This window comes from Acartia tonsa, chromosome 8 (genome assembly GCF_053477335.1).
Source record: "Acartia tonsa isolate MP-2025a chromosome 8, ASM5347733v1, whole genome shotgun sequence".
Lineage (NCBI taxonomy): Eukaryota > Metazoa > Arthropoda > Copepoda > Calanoida > Acartiidae > Acartia > Acartia tonsa.
The window spans coordinates 21,681,822-21,707,941 of NC_137267.1; the positions used below are offsets into that span (position 1 = coordinate 21,681,822).

A 26,120-nucleotide genomic window follows, 5' to 3' on the forward strand; every position below is an offset into this window, starting at 1 on the left:
AGAAATGCAAAAAAAAAATATTTTTCTGGTGGCGGCGGAAAACGGCGGCGGGCGGCGGGAGCGGCGGTCTCGCCGCCGTTTTTTTTTGAAAGATACCAGTAGTTGGGGTAATTACTGACCCAGCCTAAAAGATTTCATCCAATTATCTCTAAAACTAAGGGAGTAGCACCCAAAATAAAATTGCTGGTATGTCGTGGCACGAGTCACCACATTTCCCCCCCCCCCCTTTTTTTATATGAATACTAGCTCTAAACAAATATAGGTTGCTATGTAAGATGTATTTTAGCTGGTTTATAACAACGCTGCATAAAAATTGACCCCCAACCTGTATCTAATTATCACATAATTAAGTTATGCTCAACTATATTTAATATGCCATATCTTGTTAGGAGCGCAGTCACTATATATTTAATTAAGTTCTGTATGTACGTCTTATCTTATTTAAAGACATCAATATGTGTGTTTCAATAGCAATCCATGCCTTCTCCTTCTCATGAAATTATCCATTTATCAATCCATCTATCAATTTATTCATCCATTAGAGCCTAAAGCTGCCTTATTAAAATCATATTAAACATAGTATCAAGGGTTAAGTGTGAACACAGGATAACTATATCCATATTTAGCGCAGCAATAACGAGTTTTATAATAATATAATTAAATTAAAAAAATTTTGACCATCAGAAAATAAATATACTGGAAACTTACATTCCATGTCTTTGACAGACGTACAAACATACCCTAGCTATAGATTAGCTGCGCTATTAAAAGTTTCTCATGTAGTTTGAGATTAAGATTTAATAGCTAGACAAGATCAGGGGTCAAACGATTCTAATTTATTTTTAATCATTTTTAGGGTAAAAAACTTTATTTTAGAAATTTAGAAATATAAAACTTGTAATTTTAGATAATAAGGAAATATTCATATATATTACCTATTTCTTGTTAAAATTGAAATCAATGTTTTAGAAAATAATAGAGATACTAAGAATATTACAATATTTGATTAAAACAAAAGCGATGTAAAATGTGTTTTAATTCAACTATTATTAATAAGCTTTTTGTGGTTTCTATTAAAAATATAAAGTTACAAGGATGAAAACTACCTTGATAGTTAGATTTACACATAATTACCTCTGGAGACCAATGTTAACAACAAGTTGGTCCCAAAATCATTGACATCCCTAATATTGCAGACAATCAACCCTTTGATGGCACGAACTTTATCTGGAAGATCTGCTCTTGTTTTGAGCCAAGGCTTTTCCACTACCCTTACTATTAACGCCGTGCTTCTAAATTACCAGCAAAAGGAATAAAATTTAACGTCTATGCATAGAAATGACGCGGTTTGGGCTGAGATTCGATCCTAAAACCTATAACCTATCATACGATGAATGAATACGGAACGTATTACACTACAGTCGCGGGTTATAATTGGAAATAATCGTTATTATAAAGAAGGCAAACGTACATTGGTTATTTGTGAACAGCTGCATATAGATGATAAAATATCAACATATATAATAATGTATCAATTTAGGCGTTATCTTTGAAGCTATGTCAGTCAAAACAAAGATAAACTCAAAATAAAAAAGAGTTTTTAGAAGAGAAACAGCTCTATAAATTACTTTTTTATGTCTAATAGACATTGTCTAAGGGGGAAGTTTTGACTCTCAGCTATGCTAAAGTTAGATGACTTTTATAATAATACAAATTACAATGCTTTAACTCTTTTTAATTATGTTACACTTTTGCCGCTTATACCCCTATATCCCTTCTTTGTTTTTATTTCTGTGCTTCGCTACTTAAAATTGTTGTCATTCTTGTGTTCTATAAAGGGTTTACTTTGATCTATAGGTATTTTAAACCATACAAAAAGTTTACAATTTCTTTTTGTTGTAAGCCTGAAATTAGGTTCAGTTAAACACCTGTTTGAAAGCCTTAAAAAGCTTTCCTGAAAAGTGCAATATAAAGAATAAAAAAGTAGCTTTCGTCCTTTTAAAAATGTTTTCTTTATGGTTTTATACGAAATCTTAAAGAATCTTTCTATTTTCTATTGTATACTGTTACCCTGCCCGTGCATAAACCCTAGGTCTCTATAATACACACACACACACACAGTTAGAGAAAGAGAAAGGGGAGTGGGAAAATAGATAGATACACACACACACACACGCACACACAGGGAGAGAGAGAGAGAGAGAGTGAAGGAGTTGAAAGAGAGAGAGAGGAAGGGAGAGGGAAAGTTTTTAAAGTCAGACTACAGGCTTTAGTCTTTACTTTAGTACAGCCTTACTCTCAAACAAGAGTAGATCTAAACACCCAGTGTCATAATATTTTTTTGTGATTTTATCTTATAATCATAACAACGCCTATTTCTAAAGTTAAAATTGCGTAAATATTAAACATACGCAATTAACATTAAGTGTTCTTGATAATATTAGTTATATAAAAGTTAAAAATAATGATTGTGACAAAATAAAGATAATATTTTGATAAAAGGTGAGGAGATATTTAGAGATATTTTCACTATTATATCTTTTATACGTAGTTGTGTGTGTGTGTCTGTCTGTGTGTACATTGGTTTGGACCTTATATGGGTACTATATATATATATTTTTGACCATGTGCACATGGATTTAATGTCCAATAACGTCATGGATACAGGGATGGGACAATCAATTTTCCCCTAAAAATTCTTATGCTAAAAATTATGCCTTTGTTGGATATAAAACGTTGTTTTTTTATCAAGTAGTCATATTGGCATTAGAATAACGTCATATCTATGATATGTCAGCATTTATCACTTTTATACAATATCTTAGATTTTATATCATTGGGATTATGACATGTCGATTTGTTTTTTAACACAAACAAATTAAATTGTATGTTAACTATATACTCTTAGTTTGGCAGGGTTTTATTTATAATCTTATATTTTCAAATGCAATTTTAAAATTTTTAAAATCTATTAGTGTCATAGTGACTGCGCCTCTGCTATATAAGGGCTTTGTAATCAAGGTGGGAGGAAAGATAATTTAAATGGTTATCTGGATCTTATTAGACAAATCTTACTTTTTTTATATATACCCCTATGATTAGAAAAAATCGCCATTTATCTTATTTATTATTTATTTTATTCTGTGTTTTAAAAAATTGTTCAGTTTTTAAACTATAAACAAGGATGATAATTTATAAAGCTTGTTTATTTTACCCAATTTAATCTTCATGAAAATTTGACATACATATTAAAACAGAAATTGAATTAAAAAGAAGCTGCGTGCCTTTTATAAATCTGGGACGCATTTAAATATTGACCATAATGAGATTAATAATCGTTCAATATATACATTCTGTAATTAAAGTAATGATCCTTATATACATAGTTTTATGCCTTTAAGTAAATTTAATAGATTTGTACAATTAGACTTAAATTTAAGCCTTATTTCTTCAAAATCCCAGTTTTAGTAAAACACGTTAGAATTTTTAAAAGAATTAAATAAGTAATAAGCCTTGATTATAAAAAAAATATTAAAAACGCATAGGTATACCTAATATTATTATGTTCGTTAAAATCTTTTTTTTGAGGAAAATCTAGAGAAGGTACTCTAAAATTAACTCTATTGTTTCTTGCGTACTAATTGCATAGCCTTTGCTTGCATTTAGAAATTATGTGAACGCTCTTGTGCTTTAAGGCAGTGGCTAGTCCATTTAGAGATTTTTAAAATTTAAGATATTTTTTCTTAAAATGAATATATTTAAAGAAAAAAGATTAACGTAAGCATATCATACACCTATTCTTTTAAATATTTTCATTTTTTTTTATTGTACTTTTAAAAAATATTTTGCTTCTCCTCAAAATACTCCAAATTGATTAGCCTGTTAACGCAAAATTTATTCAGGCTAGTCTTTTGTTGGTATGAATAACTTAAATTTTAATTTTTCCCAAGATTGTTTTATTATGTATTATTATTGTTTTTATGAATAAAGAATTGAAAGATTTTTGAATAATAAATATCCATTAAAAAAATTTATGTCGACTAATGTGCAAATAATATTTATTATTTAAGTCGATTTTTGACTTTCTTACTTTAACGATTTTATTGTAATAATAAGATTAAACATAATAGAAATGAATTATTCTTTGCATACGAGTTGGTTATTGGAATAATTAACTTACAATAATTTTTCCTGTAATTTCATAATTGAATCTTAGAATTAATATTTTCTCGTGCATGTTCAAACATTTATTGACCAAGCAACAAGTACCTCGCCCCTCCCCAGGTGGCAGGTGTACCGTGTATTAAGGTTGTACAATGTACATACACATTAAGGCGGTAGGGTGTACATAAATTAAGGGTGGGGGATTATTAACATAAGACCAACCCTATCCTAATGGGCAAAAACTACACGATTTCTAGTTTCAATATAAAACCACTGAAAAAATTTAAATGTAAATTTTTTCTCTTTTTTATCCTATTATATAAAGTACCAAGGTTTTTTTTTATCAGCGTGGTTTTAGGCTATTTTACTTTAGATTTAATCCTTGGGATGGTTGTAGGTTATTTTTCTGTCTCCTATCCCTCCCTTTAAATACAAAGCCCCCAAGATGCTAGGGGCGCAGGATATAATTAACTAATGGGACAGTTAGCAAAATTATTTTAAACTGAATCAAAAACCCTTTCTTTCCTAAATTTATTACTGAATTTCACAAACTTCTAATCTGCTTTGTGGGCACACTTTTAATCCATAGAAAATTTTCACACCTTCCAAATGGGCAGTGGAAAAAGTTATTTACATTCTAAATATGGACAAAGAAATCTTAGGGGATGTTTTTCTTGGGGGATGATGAAACTCAAATTTTATATTTAATTAGAAATTGAATTTATAAATCTTTTTTTTTCTCGATAGAATCGGTCAATCATTTTGAAATGTTTATTAAACTTTATAAAAAATCCACTGGTGATAAAATGCGGATTTCAAATTGTAATTTGTACTACCTAATTAATTTTAATTAATAACAACAAAACTTTTTGTATGTTGGAGAATTTTCTTTCTTTAAAATATAAAAGTTTATGGCGCACATACCATAAACCCAGGGAAGGAGAGGACATTGTACTGTTTATTACACTAGTCCCCAGAGTTTTATTATAACATTTCTTGTTCGGTGGCTTAACAACTTTGGGTACTCTTCAAAAATTTTGGATGGTAGATTTTTGGTTGTTCTAATATTGTGTATCATAATTTGGGATATACAACAAATTTTCGGCCATTGTCTTATCCCTATAGATCCCTGCCATAAACCCCATAATTAAACAATATTATCTCAACAAAAACAATTTTATAACTCCTTTTTACTGCCATGGTAGACTCTTACCAAATTGAAAAAAGGGTATAGAAATATTGTAAACTGTTAAAAATAAATTACAGAGCTAAAATTTGATTCTTCAAACCATTTTCATTTGATTTACAAAAAAAGTTTTCATATTTTATGTGCTTTGATAAAAATGTTTGAATAGGAAATCATTGTTTAAAAACTCTTTTTGATTATAATGAAAATTACCATCACTTTTTATAGCCTTTTGTTTGAAATTTAGGTCAAAGGGGATAGTTCTATGCAGGGTATTTTTAATTTGGATTGCAATTTTTGGTTGTAAAAAGAAAAGCAAAGAAAATTGGGGTTGATGGTAATTTTTCTTGGGGCAATTTCTCATTGAAAGGGTGATTGTACTCTATAGTTAATAAACCAGCTCTGGACCTTTTAGGAGCTACATTGCAAAGGAGAACCATATCGGTTCAGCGTATAGCGAGATTTTTCGGTACTTACAGATAGCCACAGAACCTGTTACTTTTATATAATGATTTATTTGAATAGGTATTCATTACTGCTTTTATCTTCATGGAATTATCCCTTTCGCTTTTATCTTGTCTTTTTTCCCAATAAGATATGGTCATTAATTTTGTATTACTTTATAGACAGAAGAAAGGGGTAATTAAACTTGCATTACGTTATTGTGTGCATTTTACTTTTGTAGTACAGTTTTTCTCAGGGTTCAGACAATGGACAATAAATTAATGTATATGCATCCCCAATGATGATCAACAAATTACCCCTTCTGTAGATCAAATTATTGGTTAAAAAGTTTGGTCACTGCTAGTTTGAACCAACCAATCTAAATTCTATAAAAGTACTCAAAGTTTTTCTTATTTCCTACAGTTTTTCTTGCTTTTGAATCAGTCTTGAAATATATCAGATAAAGAATTTTGAAGAAAAAACATTGGATTTGTTTAGAAGTTTAGCATTACAAATTGTTGGCCCTCTCTCTATCAATATTAAATATCGAAATTCAAAGTTATTAAAACTTGTAACAAACTATTTGTTTTATTTTTTTCTGTGTAGTAAAGCTTTCAAAATTTTGTGTAATGTGTTTTCTTTATTATCTAATGGAATATGTTTTTACTTCCTATAATAAATTATGAAGCTATTTCATCATATATGAAAAACTTATTTCCAAATACTTTGGAATAGGTTCGTCGAACCTGTTTTAGTGGATTTTCGATGCATTTCTATACTCTTTTAAATTGTAAAATACAACTTTTACATTACAGAGATGCAGGGATAAGTCAGTAGGAAGAAAAGTAGCATTTTTTAGATGATAAAACAAGTTGATAGATTCATCCCTCCCACAAAGAAACCAGTTAGTCTAAAGCATTTTTTTATGATGTTTTAAAATCTGTTAAAATATCAAATATTCTAATTATATAGGTGCACTAAATAAATCTACATGAATTTTTTATTGATTGACTCATTAAAACAATATTTTTTTTTTAATTCACTTACACTAAAGCCCTGTTGTAACTTTAACACTAGGAAAGTGAAACCCTATAAACTTCTTTGCCTGTCAGTGGTTTCTAAGGACCAGATATTATGACACTTCACTCTAAAGCAGGCTGACCTACGCTAATATTTTACTGATCTATTGAGGTGTTAAACAAACATTAGCTGGACCAAAGTCCGTTATGTAAGCTTATTACAACAAGTGTTAAGATTTAATCCTTTTAGTTTTAATTTTATGATAATTTGTTATAATTAAGTAATTAATGACTTACTTACCTACATATTTACATAGCGGCGAAGTCACTATTTATATCTATTTCTAAACTTCCTATAACTATTGCTCTAGACTTTTTTGGGATCTCAGCAAACATCATCAGACGGACTAACTGAGAGAAAGTATGATCAAGGACAAGGGAATGTGATTCAGACAAACAATTCTAAGTGAAAATTTCCCCACAATCTTCTTCCCTTATTTCTCCTCTTCTTACCCACCTCCCTTCAGCTACATCAAAGAACAAGTTTACGCTAACTCTACACCAGCAAAATATAAAATTTTCGGTAATTTCAAATGGAATTAATTGGAATCACAGCTCCTGAGTATGATATTCAACTTATACTTAGAATGGCAGGTGTCACGTATATTTTATTTTAAAAACTATTTTATTTCTCTTTTCTTTTAGGTATGTTTGGAAAGAGTTACTCCTTTGGTGTACGGCCTTAGCTAACAATGATTAAACAAGAAAAAAATTTTCAAAAATTATTATGTACTAGCGGCTACGCCCGTAGAGGCCTCTCGTGGGAGGATGAAAATACCTTCCCTCAAAATAGTTATATACCTTCCCTGTACTAATAAGTAGCTTCACTCTAAAGGAGAATTATTGATATTAGTTCAACGGTTAGCGAGATCCTTCTCTACCGACAAAAAAACTTACTACTTTGTTAAATAGGATAGGTATATATATATGAAACGTCAACAATACTAAAAATAAATAGGTAAGTCATTTAGTGTTGATTAATATTTCAATATTAGCTATACAAGATATATATTTTTTTTGTTATTTTAACTTTCAAATTTCTTAGTTTAAACTGTCACATATTTTCAGCATAGAATGAGGCATATTTAAACATAACACAATAATAAGGAAGGATTATGTCAAAACTTTTGAAATGAGCATTCTCTAAGCTATGACATTAGAATTAGTTTAATAGGCTTCTCATAATTTTTTTTTATGGATTGGTTTTCATCCTTTAAAGTTCAGTTAAGTTGCAAATATACGTAAAGATAATTATTATTCTCCTTTTTATATTTCTCGACAAATGCCTATTGTTAATAATTTTTATTGTTTCAAAAAGCTAAGAAAAAACTCTTTGACCAGTATATAATCTTACTCAATTATTAGCTTTAAATGGATGCAAAACCTTAAATAATAGGCTTAGAATTCTCTAGGTTAAATCATATACATGTAAGGCTAATGTTTTATAAAGTTAGAAAAGAATCAAGACAATAATACTTGAATAATAACAAGCAGTTTTAATTAAAGAATCTAAGTAGTAAGAATCCAATTTACTAAAGCATAACCTAAGCGTTTATAAAATAAATATGATAGTCAAAATTTCGTCTCATACCTTTTAAGATATGGATGACAAGAAAAGCATGCTTAAGATACATTATAGTTGTGTGACATTTAATCCTTAATCTTTCATAGGGTAGGCTGGTGTCAGTTTTATTCTTTCCTCCAAAAAGGATTGTTTTTACCTTTTCAAGCAATTTTTAAAAGGCTATTTCGTTATTTGTAAGGCCATTAGGACTTTCAAAACATTGGTTTCTTAAAACGTTTTTTTTTCTCTTCTTCTGAGTGGCACATGTTTTAAAAGTGTCTTACTCCTACTTTAGTTTTAGTAGTATATATATCTGCCAAAAATACAAGGATGTATGTGTGTCTGTCTAATTGAAAGGGATAGTTGCATGAGGTGGATTTAACAAGTTTGATTGCATAAATTACAAGAATACCATCTAACATATGTATATAATTTTGTATTACAATAAATAGCAATTAATTAGGCCCAACCATAATAGTCATCATGCTGGTTTTTGTGAAAACAGGACAACCATTTATGTTTCTTATATCCAAAAAACATGATTTTCAATTTTTGATATTTATAAAACTATCTGGTAAAAATTGAAATTCTTTCAAATATAGGTATGTTCTATAGGTAGATGTAGTTTTAACTATTGAACTTATTATTAAATAGGTATAAAGTTCACTTAATTAAAGTTTAAATAAACTTCGAGCAACTACCCCTTTGACATATTTCACCTTTTTTCTCAGTATGCAAATTTTTTTTGATATTTTATAGTTAAATAAAAAAATTGCCCCAATATATTATAAGCTGTTAATATGATTAAGTTTCTCTTAATAGAAAAAGGATAGCCAAGAAATGATTTTTTTGCTTGGATCATTGTCTTTAGGTTTTATTAGTGATTGTTTGTTTATAGGTCAAGGCATTCTCCACTCTCAGTAATGAAATGTGCTGAAAAGTACTGCAATAGCTAATTGACAAATTTTCACCCACATCATGTTAAGTGGTTGCAAGGACTAGAATGAAAAAAACCACCAACAGCTAAGCAAAAATCTTCAATGACTTTTTAAGTAAACCATAAAGAAATAAATGTGTTTTATTATGTTAAATACTTCAATAAAATAGTGGCCTTACAATAAAACGAATATAAATAATAACAATTTTGTGCTAGACTTAGAGATGAACGTCTTAAATAAGCAGACAAAGCAAACTGTGGAGCAGCTACGCTGTTTAAAGTGCACTTGGTTAAAAACTAAACATATCAATCAGTTTCTTGAAATAGAGATAATTAGAGAGACTATTATCTATTTTTCATAGATTTATCAGCGAAGCTACTTTGGAAGTGTTCGTGTCTGTCGGTCTTTTTTTCTATTGAATTTTCAGGATTTTTGTAGTTTGCAATATGTTTAAGTTGTGCTAATCACCCAACCCCCGTCATAACTAAAAGACGTTAAACTTTTGCTCTTTTTTGCTAGCCATCGAACTTCTGTACGGGGCATATCTAAGTTCCAGTATGACTTCTAACATTTGTATATAAAAAACCTTCTTGTCAAAAAAGGATTCAAATTAGTTGGCTGGCTGAAAAAAGGGTTTAAAAAGAGTTGTTCAATTACCTACGCCAAAAGTATAACATCAACAAATTGGCATCCGTATTGTTTTGACAGCACCAACTTGCGCTTACCCTTAACGTTTAGCAAATTCTCTTGTTAGGGAGGAGTAACCCCCACATAAAATAATTATAAAACTTCCATGGAACTCTTAAGAAGCTTCAATGTGAAGGAGATATTGGCGCAGCAGTTGGCGACATTCTTTACTTCACAAAAACAGACAGACAGCAATCCTGTTACTTTAATAACAGGAATGTGTGACAAAATGCTGAAGTGATGGTGCACCTTTAAAAGAATATAGTTTAATTTTCTGAGTTGAGTCCAGTTTTGCACAGAATACCGCCTTCGAATTAAATTATTCAGCACCCCATTAAAGGTGAATTTGACTCCAGCTATTTTGGGAAAAATTACTTAACATAAAAGTATATATATATATATCATATACTCCATCATGTGAATCAAAGGGGGGGGAAGTTTTGCCACTTTCGCTTACTCCGTGATTATTGGGCTAGGTATTTGAGTTAGACTATAGGTTATTTGGGATAAAAGTTTACTTTTGGGTAGTAGCTCACGTATTTTTAATCATTTTTTGGATAACCCCACCCCCTAGCCCCCCGGGGCTCAAAAACCCCCTAAAATGAACCTAACCTTAATTTTCTCAGGAACAATTTGACCAATAGAGATGATTTTTTAAACTTAAGCTTTTATGCTTATAAACTAACTTTTAGTTTAGAAGTCACCCCCCTGCCGCCAACCCCTAGCCCTCCGGGTCTCCAAAAAACCCTAAAAATGAACCTAACCTTAATTTTCTCAGGAACCATTTGACCAATAGACATGATTTTTAAAACTTAAGCTGTTATGGTTATAAACTAACTTCTAGTTTAGAAGTCACCCCCCTGCCCCCAACCCCTAGCCCTCCGGGGCTCAAAAAAAACCCTAAAAATGAACCTAACCTTAATTTTCTCAGGAAACATTTGACCAATAGAGATGATTTTTTAAACTTAAGCTTTTATGCTTATAAACTAACTTTTAGTTTAGAAGTCACCCCCCTGCCGCCAACCCCTAGCCCTTCGGGGCTCAAAAAAACCCTAAAAATGAACCTAACCTTAATTTTCTCAGGAACCACTTGACTAATAGAGATGATTTCTTAAACTTAGGCTTTTATGGTTATAAACTAACTTTAAGTTTAGAAGTCCCCCCTGCCGCCAACCTCTAGCCCCCCGGGGCTAAAAAAACCCCTAAAAATAAACCTAACCTTAATTAAAATTTCTTATTTGAAGAGTTAGATGTACACTTATTAAACCAAATATGCTTCTGTTTGGATGTTATTGACATATTTGCTGAAAAAATTAGAATCGGCCTCCAGGTTCAGGTGCTGCAGGCCTCCAGGTCCACTCTGGAGACAGGTAAAATTAAAATTTCTTATTTGAAGATTTAGAGGTACACTTATTAAACAAAATATGCATCTTTTTGGATGTTATTGACATATCTGCTGAAAAAATTAGAATTGGTAAAAATAAAATTTCTTATTTGGAGAGTTAGAGGTTAACTTATAAAACAATCTATGCATTGTTTTTGATGTTAATAACATACTTGAAGATAAAATTTAAATCGGCCTCCAAGTTCAGGTGCTGCAGGCCTCCAGTTCAACTCTAGACATGAAAAAATTTAAATTCTTAATTTAAGAGTTAGAGGTCAATTCACAATAAAATAAGAAAAAAATAAAATCGGCCTCCAGGTACTGCAGGCTTCCAGATGGCTTTTTGGGGGTATTTTCAGATATTTTCGCTATTTTTTTAGACATGTTAGGTATCATATTCATTGATACTTTTTGATATGGACACTTTTACCTGCGTCTTGGTGACCGCTGGTTGCAGCTGGCCAGGTGAATATCTGAACTTGGAGCCAATTTAATATTTTTCTCCAGAAATAGTAATAACAGCCAAAAGATCCATATTCTGTTTTATAAGTTGACCTCTAACTCTTCAAATAAGAAATTTCAATTTTTACCTGTCCAGAGTGGACCTGAAGGCCGAATTTATTATCTTCTTTAGGTTTGTTGATAGTAACCTAAAAGAGGCATATTTTGTTTCATAAGTTGACCTCTAACTCTTCAAATAAGAAATTTTAATTTTTACCTGTCTCCAGAGTGGACCTGGAGGCCTGCAGTACCTGAACCTGGAGGCCGATTCTCATTTTTTTAGCAGATATGTCAATAACATCCAAAAGGATGCATATTTGGTTTTTATAAGTGTACCTCTAACTCTTCAAATAAGAAATTTTAATTTTTACCTGTCTCCAGAGTAGACCTGGAGGCCTGCAGCACCTGAACCTGGAGGCTGATTCTATTTTTTTCTGCAAATATGTCAATAACATTCAAAAAGAAGCATATTTGGTTTAATAAGTGTACCTCTAACTCTTCAAATAAAAAAATTTAATTTTCACCTGTCGAGAGTGGACCTTGAGGCCTGCTGCACCTGAACCTGGAGGCCAATTCTAATTTTTTCAGCAGATATGTCAATAACATCCAAAAAGAAGCATATTTTGTTTAATAAGTGTACCTCTAACTCTTCAAATAAAAATTTTTAATTTTACCTGTCTCCAGAGTGGACCTGGAGGCCTGCAGCACCTGAACCTGGAGGCAGATTCTATTTTTTTCAGCAAATATGTCAATAACATCCAAAAAGAAGCATATTTGGTTTAATAAATGTAAATCTAACTCTTCAAATAAGAAATTTTAATTAAGGTTAGGTTCATTTTTAGGGTTTTTTTTAGCCCCGGGGGGCTAGGGGTTGGCACAAGGGGGGTTGACTTCTAAACTTAAAGTTAGTTTATAACCATAAAAGCTTAAGTTTAAGAAATCATCTCTTTTGGTCAAATGGTTCTTGAGAAAATTAAGGTTAGGTTCATATTTAGGGTTTTTTGGAGCCCCGGAGGGCTAGGGGTTTGCGGCAGGGGGGTGACTTCTAAACTAGAAGTTAGTTTATAACCATAAAAGCTTAAGTTTAAAAAATCATGTCTATTGATCAAATGTTTCCTGAGAAAATTAAGGCTAGGTTCATTTTTAGGGTTTTTTGGAGCCCCGGAGGGCTAGGGGTTGGCGGCAGGGGGATGACTTCTAAACTAGAAGTTAGTTTACACGCACAAAAGCTTAAGTTTAAAAAATCATGTCTATTGGTCAAATGGTTCCTGAGAAAATTAAGGTTAGGTTCATTTTTAGGGTTTTTTGGAGCCCCGGAGGGCTAGGGGTTGGCGGCAGGGGGATGACTTCTAAACTAGAAGTTAGTTTACACGCATAAAAGCTTAAGTTTAAAAAATCATCTCTATTGGTCAAATTGTTCCTGAGAAAATTAAGGTTAGGTTCATTTTTAGGGGGTTTTTGAGCCCCGGGGGGCTAGGGGGTGGGGTTATCCAAAAAATGATTAAAAATACGTGAGCTACTACCCAAAAGTAAACTTTTATCCCAAATAACCTATAGTCTAACTTTAATACCTAGCCCAATAATCACGGAGTAAGCGAAAGTGGCAAAACTTCCCCCCCCCTTACACATAGAGATATTTGCCTTCTTCTTTTCAAAGTTATAATGTCTTGAATTTTTTATAAATTTTAAGCCAATAAATTTGGAAATTAACTGATAAAATACCGTGATTTTTATAAGTTCAAAATGTTGTTTAAATCACTATAGAAGCAATGAAAAATATTACGATTGGTGGTACAAATTCAAATGGGAACAATATATCCTTGAAAGGAAAATGTTTTTGGTCAATTATTTTTAGCATGACATTATTCTATTTTGGTGTGTATGGCCTTTTATGTGCGTATATAACATATTGAGGGGATATGCATATGGGGCTCTCATGCAACAAGGCAAATATCATATTTCATTAGTGGAATACCCAAATTGCCTTCTTTGACACTAGTTCTAATATTTTGAGATATTTGTTTGCGATGCCTCTATAAGGATATGTCCAGTTATGTGAGAAAAAAAAATTAGGGAGGGCGGTGGACATGGTATTAGACTTTTAAAAATACTAGTCTTCAATGTTTTATAATCAAGATATCTTATTCGTTGGCCTAAAAACTTTGAGGGATTTTGTTATATTAGGTTGTACAATCTATCATAATCAAAACTTTTCCACCAATTTTAATCTACAAAAGGTGTAATTTTGATTCGCAATTGGGAGTGTACATATATTTATCGTCTCATGTCTTATCCCCTAAGATCCCTGTTGAGGGGTCATAAATAATGCAGGGGGGAGGAGGGGGTATAGGTAGTCCACTGGTAATATAAGTTAATATACCAGATTGTTTTTCTATAGCGCGTCATTGAGTAAGCAGCCGCAGCCATATAGTTTGATCAGAATAAAGAGAGGACACCTTTTTTCTCTCGCATATATTGTATTAGAAATGTCAAAGTTATTTAAAAGTATGAGAAGATTAAATAGTATTATATAATCCTAAGAGAATGATTAGAAATGAAGAATTTAGCAGCTTTGTTCTTTAATATAAAGTTAAATGAAAAGCGTGAATTAGTGAGTAGCTGCACATCTTTAAATACATATGAGTTCATGATTTAAGTTTTAAGATAATATACAGGCCTTTAATAAGGCTTTCATGATCTTTTTTTTATGCTTGTTCATACATATTTTTAATATGTATAACAAGTATGAATATATCATATGAATGACAGCTAAATATAATTTCAATGACAGTAAAGATATTCTTAAACTTACTGTTGGCATTATTATTAATTCTAAAAAAATAAAAATTAAAGATAAAATGTTGTTTCACCTTTAAGTTAAGTAATTCTAAATATCTTAATTAATTTGTATTTAAAATCATATTTTTTTATTGAATAAAATGAAAATATCGCAAAATATACCTCAATTTAAAGGTTATTAGGTAATGAAAAAAGTTTTTTTTTACTTTGTTTATTTTGCAATAAAATGATTGCTATTCTAATCTTAGCAATTAATATAACCCTGCTAAACTCTTGATTATACTTAGGTATGTTTTTATAATGTAGTCAAATAATTGTCAGCTTTAGCAAGTAAAGAGTATGATGAATGATTTGGCTGAAAATAGGGCTTTTTACTAATTCAATTACTTGTTAAGAAATATTTCAAACTTTTATGTCTTTACAATTTAAAGCCTACCTTTAAAGCTTAAAATCATCAAAAACACAACATAGCAATAATTGTTGTTTTTTATCAGAACAATAATAATTCTCTTATCTTTATTTTTATGACACTCACACATTTTTTCTATCCTTTGATTGCAAGAATTTTTATCGATTAATTGCGGTAACATTTAATTTTTTTTGTAAATAATTTTTATTTCAAAGGAGTTGTCAGATTTTTAAATCTTAGCCTAAAACACATAATTTGGTAAATTGAGTCCTTTTTCACAAAAATGCCATGATATTTTTGAGTAGGTGCACTACTAAACATATAAGATGAAAATGTTATTTCTAATGTTTTTTTTTTATGTAAAACATATTGAAGTATAAAAATAATTTTTAGCTAACGGAAGTTATTATAACGCCATTTAAATCCCTTTTTATTACATCTTTTTATGGGATATAAATCAATTTTATTACATTATTTTTTAATGTTCTATAGTTTTTTATGTTTTATTTTGTCAAATAAATAATACCTAATTGAGAATAAAATAGTAATATGCCTATGATGTGTGCTTTTGTTTGTCCGAAATGTATATAGAGTAATAATTAAGGTCTTGTTTTTTTTTCTGTCAAGACCTCGCTTACCATAGATTATTTTTTAATTTTAATTGTTGTATTCCTTTTAGGTATGTGCTTCCTGATATTTTGCATATTAAAGACTGCGTCTCTAACATGTAGGTGCTTTGTATTCAAGCGGAGGGACAGAAAAAAGCCTAAAACCTTCTCAAGACCTTATACCAAATTATGATTATATAGTAGCTGCGCTACTTTAAACAAAATGTACATTTGTCTGGCGTCAAAGTTGTGTATAATTTATTTTGCGTACAAACTACAAGTAGTTACAAGTAAACAGACAATTATCTAGAATTGTAGAAAAGCTGCAAATTTAAATTTTTGAAAAATTAGCGAAAGTTGTGACTTAGATTTTTCCTATCCCTATATTTTTTTTTAGAGAAACTACCGTTTTAAGAATAAGCTATTCACCACACAAAGAAATTAGAAAATATACCTTTTTTGTTTTTGACTAAAACATAAATTAGTTATTTTGCTAGAACTTTTGATAGTTTACCTTTCCATAAACATTTTTAATTGCTCCCCTTTTTCCCGTGACTTCCTCATTTTTCCCTTTCATAACTTCCTTTATACCCCCCCCCCCCCAATTCCTATAAACGTTTAAAAGTTTTTGGTATTGCAACTTCCTCACCCCCCCTCCCCCCCTTTCTCTCGTTCGATCTTCCTAAAATGCCTATAAATTATTTTTGACTTCCGTTTAAAAAAAAAATCGGCGTTTTGTTTACAACTGCTTTTGAAAATAATAGTTATTTATTGTATCGTATTATAGACAGCTTTCTGTGGATAGTAAAATAAAAATCATGAGATTAAAGCCAGTTTAGGTAGACCCAAGGGGACGAAAGCTCAGGCTAACTAAACTGTTATTAGTTTTAGGTTTTTTATTTTATTATTCGTAGAAAGTTGTCTGTAATACAATGCTATTCATAATTATTCAGTACGCCTGAGATCCAATTATAATCCAACGGATATTTGTTGAAGCTTGCCTGTACTGAAGTATCTACATGACCCTTTATATCTACACACATATCAACTTATTGCGGTTATTGAAACATGAATCCTGTACGTTTTCCGGTATTTGGTCATTTACCTCCCCCCCCCCACCTCTTTCTACCCCTACAAATAAAATGTCGCTATTGAAGCTTTCCTCGGAGATAAGGGTTAAGAAGATAAAATGAACGGAAGCACAAAATATCGTTTTACTTCAAGTACAATAATGAAAATATATGATTTTTTTTCAATTATTTATGTTTCCTTACACCCATACAACAAACAATTTTGGATACTAAAAGCCAGTGGTGAATAGAAAAAAAATATTCCATTGTCCTATCCATGTGGTCCTGAATCCTGTTGATTTCCATGTTTGCCCCCCCCCCCCTTCCTCCCTCATCAAACATATTCATTTCCCGTTATGCTTAGGTAATTTGCCCCGGTTTCCCATCCCTCCCTAAATACTCCCATAGTACTACAGTGTTCATTCAATTCAACCAATCTAAAATTAATCTTCCCAGCCAAGAAGTCTTTGTTGTTCAGTTAGATCTTAAAACCGCAAAACTATCCTATTATTAAATTAAATAGGAAAGCTTCGACTTTCTAAGGTTTTAGGCTATTTCCAGGTGCTATTTAACAATCTTCTTTTAAGTTTGAACCTGTGAAAAGAATATTCTACATCTCTAAAAATTAAAATACCAATCAAGAATGCTTTAAAAGATTACTTGAAAAGCAAATTATTATTTGTGTAGTAGGACAAAGGTTTCAAGCAATCAAAATACAAGAATTATATATATGATACTTTTGCTATTTTGAAATATTGACTGTAATGTATTATGTCGATATAAATCCTATTTAGTAAGCAATTATTTTTTAAAGTTTGTGAATTTACTTATTTATTATCTCTTTTTTTGTACATGTTTACCGGGTAATGACCTATTCAGTTTTGTCATGAATCAAACTTTATTTTATCTAAAAACTAGAAAAATATTTTCTGAAAATGTCTTATGGAGTAACCAGATTTTGATTTTCTCTAATAAAGTGAAGCACGCAGTAGGCTAAAATAACGATTTCCCGCTTTCACAACCTTTACCTTATCCCCCCCTCCTCCTACTGGATGAACGAACTGACCAATAAATGAGTTACATGTTAAGAACCTAGATTTACGACAATTTTTTTACCTGTCATAATATTCACGCTTATTCTTCATCCTTTTATAGAGTAATAGTTGAAAATACTTCCATTACTTGTAATATGTTGTAAACTTCCTTATTCCTGCTCAACCTGGTTAGTGTTCATATCTACATAGTTTTATATTTACTAGCGGCTATGCTTCTAGGGGCACTGCACTGGTAGGAGAAGGAAAAGTCGACCTCCTATTTTAAATTTGAGTTTCCAAAGAGTTATAAAAATTATTTGGGGGGGGGAGGAGGGTTAAGACACCCTCTCAAAAAATAGTTTAAAACCTTCCCAGGACCTATAAGAAGCTTCACTGTAAAGGAGAACAATATCGGTTCAGCGGTTAGCTAGATCCTTCGGGACAGACAAAAAACGCTTACTACTTTATATAATAGGATTTGCTACGAATACCTTGCCATTTTATCTTTATAATCAAATGATTGAACAAAAAATCTCCTCGCTTAATGACACATATTTTTCTTATTTAAACGAGATGACATGGATATATATTGATAAATTGGAAGTATGTTTTGTGTCAATTTTTTGCTTCTTACTTCGTTAGTATAGGATAAGCGTGTCTTTTTACTTACATTTTTTTGTTATTGATTAACTACTATATAACTATGGCATGTCCTTCAGACAGTCACAAAAAGCGTATAATAAACAAATCACTTTTTGTAAAGATATGTACTTAATATCCCCGAAGATTATAAATGATGGTTGTTATTGCTACGCTACTCATCAAAATGATTGTCCTTGCCAAACTTTTTTTTAGCAAAAAATGCTCTGGTTATTACCTTAAATTAGAGTAATATAGTAAGCATAAAACAAGGACAATTTTGTCAATACTAAAGTAATATTAAAAACTGTTATGATAAAAATAAGATCAGTAAAGTATATTCAGTAGGTAAGTATTAATGGAAAGCAATTCTTAATTATATGACAGTTAAAATTTTCCTTATATTTTCAATTGGCACCTGTAATTTTTGTTGTATACTTAGTTGTGACATCTATTATTTATGTGCCAAATTTTAGCGTTCTATTACTGTTTTAAAGAACTTACTTTAGTTATAGAGTAGCTATGCAACTAAAAAATTGTAATAAAAATTCTTGAGACACGATGAATGTACATAGAGACATGTTTTTGCTTACAGTATATTTTTTTTCTACTCATTATCTGATTAAGATCATATTCATATCTAGCTCTAGCTCAAGTCTTGCGGTGGGGTACAATATCGTGACATGTAAGATATATTTTGGCGTAAGGCGTTTCTACAATTTTGAAAAGTAATATATTGGTAGTTCTTAATTTTTCCAAAATTTAGTTTCAATCTATAGATTTCATACCTAACTATCGGCTAGGCCCCTAGAGATCTCAAGGGGTAATTATGGTGGGGGAGGGTGTTAAGTTGACATCCCTCCATTTTCAATATTAATTTTAAAAGAATTTTGGGGTGGTGGAATTTTTTTTCTTTTAGGGGTAGTAATTCTTTTGGAGGGTGGTGGTAAAAATAGTTATAAACCTTACCAGAACCCACGAGAAGCTATATTGTAAAGAAGAACCATATCGGTTCAGCGGTTAGCGAGATACTTCGATAGACAGAAATCGCCCAAAAATTATTTAAGGGTATCTCTTATTTTTCATTATTATAATGAAAATAATTTAATTTTAGGGCCTCTCCTTGCATTGCTTTTATGAACCTAATCTCTCTTGTCACTTTTTATCTCAGTCATAGCATGACGGCATATGCTTTGAGATGATTAAAAATAAGAATCAAATATCCTACAAGGTCTGATAAAAATTACTTTGAAAGCAAAACATATTTGAATTTTTTAGAGTCTTCAACTATATTTTTTTATCAATATTGTAGTCAGCTTGTTCTTACTGAAAAAAACTTGGAACATACATGTCATTGATTTAAAAAATACCCACTCATGTTTACGATATTTATTCTTATCAAACTTAATTTAAAATTATTTTTATCCTTGAATTGAAAATTATCAAAAATTTGAAAGCATGATCAACAAAAGTACATTTTTTGTTAAACATTTTTGATTTTACATAATTACTCAGAGATCTTAATGGATAAGACAATTAAATATTAATGTACATTCTCTATGATTATTAATAAAATAATCTAAAGTTTTATAGCCAACGAATGAGAAAACTGGGTACCATTATAATTTACAACTCAATTTCCCCTCTCTTCCTGGATTTACTACAGTATGACCCTCGAAAAAGTATTTTTAAGGGTATACAGTCCTTATTTCTTAAGGTATCACAAAAAATAGCATATGTCCTTGTTCTCTGTACATTTCCACACAAGCATATATAAGGGGGATGTGGAAAATAACCATTTGGGCAGGGGGGGGGGGTTTACTCGAGAACCCTTAGAGCTAGAGGGAGCTAATTTTGGATATAAGCTTCTATGGGGCCAAAGTTACTTTTAAAATTATCGTCGACCCCCCACCCCCCCCCAAATTTTTTTTTTGGGGGGGGGGATAAAAATTTTTTTTATTGCATTTCTCGCCGAATTAGGCAATTTGGAATCATTTAAGACCATGTTATTTTTTTCAAAAATTTTTCGCCTTACAAGCAACCCTGCGGGGGGACTTAGTCATTTTTTTCAAATTCTCGTTTATGAAGGTATATCTTAAATACAGTATGCTACTCTCTTAGTTTTAAAGATAATTGGATGAAATCTTTTTGATTGTGTCACTAATTACCCCAAGTTTTGGTATCTTTAAAAAAAAACGGCGGCAGGACCGCCGCTCCCGCCGTCCGCCGCCGTTTTCCGCCGCCACCAAAAAAGAATTTTTTATTGCATTTCTCGCCGAATTAGGCAATTTGGAATCATTTGAGACCATGTTATTTTTTCAAAAATTTTTCCCCTAACAAGCAACCCTGCGGGGGGGACTTAGTCATTTTTTTCAAATTCTCGTTTATGAAGGTATATCTTCAATACTGTATGCTACTCTCTTAGTTTTAAAGATAATTGGATGAAATCTTTTTGATTGTGTCACTAATTACCCCAAGTTTTGATTCAGTTATGTTAAAAAAGTATTATTTAAAAAAATCAGGTTGATATCTTTAAAAATAAGCTCAGAACTCATATTTTTAGCGTTTGGGGGGTTTTTGTGCTCCACAAGCCCTAAGAAGGAAAGTCCCAAAATGAATCTGTAATGGTTCGTTGATTCAGTTATGTTAAAAAAGTATTATTTAAAAAAAATCAGGTTGATATCTTTAAAAATAAGCTCAGAACTCATATGTTTAGCGTTTGGGGGGTTTTTGTGCTCCACAAGCCCTAAGAAGGAAAGTGCCGAAATTCAATTTTCAAAGTTTTATGTGTACATCCAGTCGTATAAGAGAGCCTACAAAAAGAATTAGGTTGATAACTATAAAAATAAGCCCACACGGCCTTCCCAAACTGTAATGGGGGGGGGGGGAAGTTTGTACAGTTATAGGAAATGAAATTCAGTACTAAAGTTTGGGAGGGCCGTGTGGGTTTGTTTTTAGAGTTATCAACCTAATTCTTTTTGTGAGCTCTCTTATATGACTGGATCTACACATAAAACTTTGAAAATTGAATTTTGGGACTTTCCCTCTAGGGGCTAGTGGAGCAAAAGACCCCCCCAAACACTAAAAATTTAAGTTCTGAGCTTATTTTTAGAGATATTGAGATTATTTTTTTTTCAGAATTTGGTATCATTTGAGACCATGTTATTTTTTTCAAAAATTTTTCGCCTTACAAGCAACCCTGCGGGGGGACTTAGTCATTTTTTTCAAATTCTCGTTTATGAAGGTATATCTTAAATACAGTATGCTACTCTCTTAGTTTTAAAGATAATTGGATGAAATCTTTTTGATTGTGTCACTAATTACCCCAAGTTTTGGTATCTTTAAAAAAAAACGGCGGCAGGACCGCCGCTCCCGCCGTCCGCCGCCGTTTTCCGCCGCCACCAAAAAAGAATTTTTTATTGCATTTCTCGCCGAATTAGGCAATTTGGAATCATTTGAGACCATGTTATTTTTTCAAAAATTTTTCCCCTAACAAGCAACCCTGCGGGGGGGACTTAGTCATTTTTTTCAAATTCTCGTTTATGAAGGTATATCTTCAATACTGTATGCTACTCTCTTAGTTTTAAAGATAATTGGATGAAATCTTTTTGAGTGTGTCACTAATTACCCCAAGTTTTGATTCAGTTATGTTAAAAAAGTATTATTTAAAAAAATCAGGTTGATATCTTTAAAAATAAGCTCAGAAATCATATTTTTAGCGTTTGGGGGGTTTTTGTGCTCCACAAGCCCTAAGAAGGAAAGTCCCAAAATGAATCTGTAATGGTTCGTTGATTCAGTTATGTTAAAAAAGTATTATTTAAAAAAAATCAGGTTGATATCTTTAAAAATAAGCTCAGAACTCATATGTTTAGCGTTTGGGGGGTTTTTGTGCTCCACAAGCCCTAAGAAGGAAAGTGCCGAAATTCAATTTTCAAAGTTTTATGTGTACATCCAGTCGTATAAGAGAGCCTACAAAAAGAATTAGGTTGATAACTATAAAAATAAGCCCACACGGCCTTCCCAAACTGTAAGGGGGGGGGGGGAAGTTTGTACAGTTATAGGAAATGAAATTCAGTACTAAAGTTTGGGAGGGCCCTGTGGGTTTGTTTTTAGAGTTATCAACCTAATTCTTTTTGTGAGCTCTCTTATATGACTGGATCTACACATAAAACTTTGAAAATTGAATTTTGGGACTTTCCCTCTAGGGGCTAGTGGAGCAAAAGACCCCCCCAAACACTAAAAATTTAAGTTCTGAGCTTATTTTTAGAGATATTGAGATTATTTTTTTTTCAGAATTTGGAATCATTTGAGACCATGTTATTTTTTTCAAAAATTTTTCGCCTTACAAGCAACCCTGCGGGGGGACTTAGTCATTTTTTTCAAATTCTCGTTTATGAAGGTATATCTTAAATACAGTATGCTACTCTCTTAGTTTTAAAGATAATTGGATGAAATCTTTTTGATTGTGTCACTAATTACCCCAAGTTTTGGTATCTTTAAAAAAAAACGGCGGCGGGACCGCCGCTCCCGCCGTCCACCGCCGTTTTCCGCCGCCACCAAAAAAGAAATTTTTTATTGCATTTCTCGCCGAATTAGGCAATTTGGAATCATTTGAGACCATGTTATTTTTTCAAAAAAATTTTCCCCTAACAAGCAACCCTTCGGGGGGGAAAATTTTTGAAAAAAATAACATGAACTCAAATGATTCCAAATTGCCTAATTCGGCGAGAAATATAATAAAAAAAAATTTTTGGTGGCGGCGAAAAAAGGCGGCGGGAGCGGCGGTCCCGCCGCCGTTTTTTTTAAAGATACCAATAGTTGGGTTAATTAGTGACCCAGCCCAAAAGATTTCATCCAATTATCTCTAAAACTAAGAGAGTAGCATACTGTATTTAAGATATACCTTCATAAACGCCGCGGTTTTTTTTAAAGATACCAATAGTTGGGGTAAGGGGGGGGGGGAAGTTTGTACAGTTATAGGAAATTAAATTCAGTACTAAAGTTTGGGAGGGCCGTGTGGGTTTGTTTTTAGAGTTATCAACCTAATTCATTGTGTTAGCTCTCTTATATGACTGGATCTACACATAAAACTTTGAAAATTGAATTTTGGGACTTTCCCTCTAGGGGCTAGTGGAGCAAAAGACCCCCCCAAACACTAAAAATTTAAGTTCTGAGCTTATTTTTAGAGATATTGAGATGATTTTTTCTCAGAAACCTTTTTTAACAAAACCAAACTAAGTAATCATTGGAGATTTCATTTTGGGACTTTCCTTCTAGGGGCTTGTGGAGCAACAGACCCCCAAAAACACTAAAAATATGCGATCTGAGCTTTTTTTTAAAGATATCAACCTGATTTTTTTTAAATAAAACTTTTTTAACATAACTAGATCAACGAACCAATACAGATTTCATTTTGGGACTTTCCTTCTAGGGGCTAGTGGAGCAAAAGACCCCCCCCCCAAACACTAAAAATTTAAGTTCTGAGCTTATTTTTAGAGATATTGAGATGATTTTTTTTCAGAAACCTTTTTTAACATAACCAAACTAAGTAATCATTGCAGATTTCATTTTGGAACTTTCCTTCTAGGGGCTTGTGGAGCAACAGACCCCCAAAAACACTAAAAATATCGTTCTGAGCTTATTTTTAAAGATATCAACCTGATTTTTTTTAAATAATACTTTTTAACATAATTGAATCAACGAACCATTACAGATTTCATTTTGGGACTTTCCTTCTAGGGGCTTGTGGAGCAACAGACCCCCAAAAACACTAAAAATATGCATTCTGAGCTTATTTTTAAAGATATCAACCTGATTTTTTATTGGGACTTCATTTTGGGACTTTCCTTCTAGGAGCTAGTGGAGCAAAATACTCCAAAAACACTAAAAATATGAGTTCTGAGCTTATTTTTAAAAATGTCAATCTGATATTTTAAAGAAAACTTTTTTAACATAACCGAATTAAGGAACCATTACAAAGGGGGGGCCGGGGGGCGAAAGTGACACTTTTTGAAACCAAAACTAAGAGTCAACAAAGGAACTCAACTAAAAAAAGGGTTACAGGTCTGAGATTTTGCATGGCAGTTGCTTTATAGGGGTACAATATGGAACTGTGAAGAAACGGCGGCGCAACCGCCGAAAACCGCCGTAACTTTTCTCGGCGGTTTTCGGCGGTTGCGCCGCCGTTTCTTCACAGTTCCATATTGTACCCCTATAAAGCAACTGCCATGCAAAATGTCAGACCTGTAACTCTTTTTTTTAGTTGAGTTCCTTTAACTTTTAATTTTGGTTTCAAAAAGTGTCACTTTCGCCCCCCCCCCCTTTCATTTTGGGAGTTTCCTTCTAGGGGCCAGTGGAGCAAAAGACCCCCAAAACACTAAAAATATGAGTTCTGAGCTTATTTTTAAAGATATCAACTTCCTTTTTTTAGAACACTTTTTTAACATAACCAAACTTGGTAACTTTTACAGATTTCATTTTGGGACTTTCCTTCTATAAGCTAGTGGAGCAAAAGACCCTAAAAACAATAAAAATCTGTAAAAGTTACCAAGTTCGGTCATGTTAAAAAAGTGTTCTTAAAAAAAATCAGGTTGATATTTTAAAAATAAGGTCAGAACTCATATTTTTAGTGTTTTGGGGTTCTTTGCTCCACAAGCCCCTAGAAGGAAAGTCCCAATATTTTTAGTGTTTTGGGGGTCTTTTGCTCCAGTAGACCCTAGAAGGAAAGTCCGAAAATGAAATCTGTAATGGTTTATTAGTTTGGTTATGTTAAAGAAGTATTATTTTTAAAAAATCAGGTTGATGTCTCTAAAAAAAAGCTCAGAACTAATATTTTTAGTGTTTTGTGGTTCTTTTGCTCCAAAATCCCCTAGAAGGAAAGTCCTAAAATAAAATATGTAATTGTTCCCTAGTTTGGTTATGTTCAAAAAGTTTCCTTAAAAAAATCATGTTGATATCTTTAAAAATAAGATCAGAACTCATATTTTTAGTGTTTTTGGGGTCTTTTGCCCCACAAGCCCCTAGAAGAAAAGTCCCAAAATGAAATCTGCAATGGTTCGTTGATTCAGTTATGTTAAAAAATGTATTATATAAAAAAAATCAGGTTGGTATCTTTAAAAATAAACTCAGAACGCATATTTTTAGTGTTTTTGGGGTCTTTTGCTCCACAAGGCCCTAGAAGGAAAGTCCAAAAATGAAATCTGTAAAGGTTCGTTGATTCAGTTATGTTAAAAAAGTATTATTTAAAAAAAATCAGGTTGATATCTTTAAAAATAAGCTCAGAACTCATATTTTTAGCGTTTGGGGGGTTTTTGTGCTCCACAAGCCCCAAGAAGGAAAGTGCCGAAATTCAATTTTCAAAGTTTTATGTTTACATCCAATCATATAAGAGAGCCTACAAAAAGAATTAGGTTGATAACTATAAAAACAAGCCCACACGGCCCTCCCAAACTTTTATACTGAATTTCATTTCCTATAACTGTACAAACTTCCCCACCCCCCCTTAGTGACACAATCAAAAAGATTTCATCCAATTATCTTTAAAACTAAGAGAGTAGCATACTGTATTTAAGATATACCTTCATAAACGAGAATTTGAAAAAAATGACTAAGTCC

At 31.8% G+C, this 26,120-nt stretch overlaps 1 protein-coding gene across 4 annotated transcripts in view; it reads left to right on the forward strand.

The window, feature by feature from the left end:
- Window positions 1–26,120, forward strand: part of LOC145326299 (uncharacterized) — a 195,751-nt gene that overhangs the window by 18,904 nt on the left and 150,727 nt on the right. Inside the window, exon 1 of one of the 4 annotated variants that reach the window (XM_080169574.1) lies at window positions 2,284–2,502. The exons of the other annotated variants lie outside the window; for them this stretch is intronic. The gene's annotated coding sequence lies outside the window, so the exon portion shown is untranslated. Of the gene's footprint in view, window positions 1–2,283; window positions 2,503–26,120 lie in introns of those variants that run through there. 4 annotated transcript variants of the gene reach the window in all.